The sequence below is a fragment of the Macrosteles quadrilineatus genome, unplaced genomic scaffold (assembly GCF_028750875.1).
Source record: "Macrosteles quadrilineatus isolate MER2022 unplaced genomic scaffold, UCM_ALF_1.0 Scaffold_4__1_contigs__length_99947679, whole genome shotgun sequence".
Taxonomy (NCBI): Eukaryota; Metazoa; Arthropoda; class Insecta; order Hemiptera; family Cicadellidae; genus Macrosteles; species Macrosteles quadrilineatus.
The window spans coordinates 19411392-19415348 of record NW_026542597.1 but is presented as its reverse complement, the minus strand read 5'-3'; positions in this window follow the sequence as shown (position 1 = coordinate 19415348).

Here is a 3957-nt window from a genome sequence, read left to right as displayed (position 1 = left end):
TAGGAACGAGCCCGGAAATGTATTTTCACATTACTTCAGGCTAGACCTAGGGGTTACGGTAATATCACTTAGATAAAATACATTGGTGATTTGGTGGGACATTCATCTTATGGGACTTTCATCGATATAGAACAGATTAAAATGATAACTACCTTTGCGGACTTTTAAACAATTACACTTGAATTGTATACCAGTTAGCCTGTTCACATAGTTTCTTTTAGACTGTTACGTTTTATTTGAATTTTAAGTCGTTATTTGAAGATTTTAGTACAATAAACTAAACGAAAAAGGGGATGTAATGTGTTTGATGATTGCCGTACAAATGACGGTCAACTCTTTATTATCTAATATTCTATCCATCGAGATTTACGGATCAGTAAAATTAGTATTTAAAAAAAATCATGTTATAATCGTAGTTTAAAAAATAGTTTGGAAAAAGTCTGAACTGAGTGGCACTAAATTGGTTAACACAAAATATTGAAGAGTATTACATTTCATATTTCGAAACCGTTTAATTGTCTTGAGGAGAAAAATTTTACACCACAACCTTTCTATCTATCGTTAAAGATGTACTAGTTTAATCTTGTTGTACTTGAAAGGTGAATTTAGAATTAAAGTGGGTTTAGAACCACCGCGTAAAGGAACTATGATATAGCTAAAAGCCTGGTGATAGGCCGGATTTGAACTCGTGCATCCATGAAGTCCCGCGCTTTTGTTGATAAATCCCTGGGTTTCAAATTACTGCATAAGCGCATTTATTTATTTATTTATTCATACCAACGAAACCGCCCTTAAAAACATATTTGGTAGACACTAGAGCATTGCATAATTTGTAAAAGAAATTGGTGATTGTTAGGATTTGAACTCGCGGGATTATGAAAACCCGTGCTTTTTCCGCCAGGGACAAGATCAAGGCATAATTTACCATCCCTTTGAGGAATGTCCAATTTTCCACGACATCAACAAAATAATTTCGTCAAGTTTCACTGACGATCACAGCATTCTAAACAGAACATTTGTCACAATAATTATGGACCAAGTAATGAAATTAAACCATCAACCATAAGCAATACACTAAAATCATATAGAGCTGAACAATATTTGCTCTCACAAAAACCACAGCAATTTCGGAGCTCACGTGCATATTTGAAATGGACACGACCCCATTTCATCGGCATTGATGGGATATTTTAAGAAACCCGAGAAGTTGAGAAGACAAGATGTAGTTTCAAGTTTGGAGAACTGCACACGACCTCAAGGCCAGTCTTTTGTGTGAGTTTGCGACGTTGCCGTTTGTTGCAGGCTACAGGGTTGCCATTTGAAACTACCCTTGGCGGCAAAAACTGGATGTGGAACCACCGACCAACCCCCGACAGCCCAACCTGTGCCGTTGTATCAGGTTGTTAAAAAATTTTGTCTAGAATTTGCATTACGACAATTTGCATAGTGTCCAGTCGACCGAATGAGCCAAAATGGCTTCTTGAAGAAAAATTGGCTTCTAATGTCATAGGTCTACGAGATACAATTTAGTCTGACAGAGAGAAGAATTTTTGACTAGTATATCGAATTATAATTTCTTGAAGATAGATTTTCTCTAACAACATACATATATAATATTATATAATATACCGATTTTTTACGAATTCGTCTTTGTCTAAGGTAACGGTTTCATTCTTTATCTTCAACGTTTACACTACTAGCATGCATGTCGCTCAGATAAATTTACCATATCCAGTTTGTAAGCTGAGTTATCGTCGAATGATATTTAAAGTTAAGAATTAGAAACTAGCCTAAAAATTTGATTTATAAATAAACTACAAGGGTAATTTACACGTTCACTGCTGTATAAATTAGGGTTATACTCCTTAAAATACCGTACCTACTTAAAACATGTTTTTAATACTTATCAGTAAATGATTTCTATAGCCCCTAACATACTAAAAACGTCGTTTAAATACTAACCAGTAAATGGTGTGTAGATGTCCAAAAGGTTGATTGGAAATGAATACGCATCCGTAAAAGAAGGATGAGCCTTTGATAATTTTAGACCGTGTTATCTGTTGTATGTATGTATTTTCGATCTCCTGATCTTTGGAGATTCCATTAGCCTCCTCATCATTTAATGTTTTGCCCAAAATACTAGGTTAACCGATTGAATAATTTGTGATCTGATCTTTGAAGATGTCACTGGCCTCCTAGCATCAAAAACTCTGTCCGAAATACCAGATGTTCACCTAGTTCACATGCAGATTAATAAAACACTAGCTCTTTATCTTGGAAGATACTATTGGCATCATTGAAGTTTTTGGCCGGTGTACTAAATCACCAGATTGATTATTTTTTTATTTTAGAAATCTTAGACCAAAATATAAGATTATTAGCATTTATTGTATACCTACATAAGCAATTGATAATCGGTAACATAGGAGGCTTTTATACGATACAGACCGTCCAGGAATTGATCATATTCCCTGTAGACTTTTGTAAGAAATCTTACAGGTTTTGCTTTGATTGGTAAATCCTACTGTGACCACACTGTAACTGACGTTTGGATTTTACAATAATGTTCAGGATAAAAAAAAACTGGTTGGTATTCGGTTATGTGATAACAAAAAGATAGATTTTACTTAAATTTCCATACTGTTGCAAGCCTACACCTTCAATTTAACTAATGGCTTTTCAACCAATAGACACAGCTATGTCTCAGGTAAAGTCAGTTCATAACCTTTGATCGTATTTATAATAGTTAACAGATGCAACAACGAAAAAAGTCATCGATTTCATCCATTATCCACCGCGGGAACGCTGAGAGCGAGAGGGGTGCCATTATAGGGAAGATGTATCGTGCCTAGGCTAGGCTGGGGGATGTACAAAAAGACCAAGGAGAGAAGATAACGGTTCTACGGCTACGTCACAACCCACAACCCTTCCAGCCACCGGACCTTCGACCTTCAACTACGAATGTCTAGGTCTGCTGCTCACTAGCTACAACTTTCCAAGTGATTATTTTTGTTGTTGAACGAAATGTGTGTTCTTTTGGGTAAAATCATAGCCGTCTCTAGTACACACGTCTTCTTTGTGTACTAGAGAAGGTAAAAATGCAAAAAAGATACTTGCAAAGTCCTAAAACAGCCTCAGTCCAGTAGGGTTTCAGCTCACTGGGCTGGAACATCACGAAGAAGAAGAAGAAAGATACTTTTTGAATGTTCAAGTACCGTGCGTCTTTGAATTTTTTTTTTTATGTGAAATTTCCATACTTTTATACCCTTTAGACTTAGTTCAAGACTCCCAAAGAAGATATTTTTATGGTATGTTTCCATCTTTGAATACTTGATCCACGCTAGTTAGAAAGTTTATTTCTTTCTAATATTATTGCTATTACTAGGGATAAAAACGAATATAGGGAAACGTCTTTAGTTCAAACCATGCAAAATATACTTTTTTTATGTTCAAGTAGGCCTACCGTGCGTCGTTGAAATTATTTTTTTTTCAGTAATTGCTATAGACCTACCAAATCTTTTGAAAATAAGTAAGCATTCCAAAAAAAGATATTTTCCATCTTTGAATACTTAATCCAGTCTAGTTAGACGTTTTATTTATTCCTAATACTATTGCTCAAACGAGGGATAACAATTGTAGGAAAACCTCTGTAGGATGAACACTCCTCAATTGAATTTCTTCTGTGGGCCTAGGCCTACTTACTACAAAATAATCATAAAAAAAGTAATGTTTCTTAACATTATTGAAATAAGAAACCCAAATATTATTTAACCATCGCTAGGAATATAAGAACCCATAATTAGTTCTAACTCCAATATAATGTAGTATACATCGTTCATAATTGTTAGCGGTAACTCTTCAGCTGAGTATAATCACAGTACAATCATGGGTATGAGCAATCATTGACTATGATTGCCTTTCGATTACTCTTCTTTGTAAGTTGCATGATTTATAGCA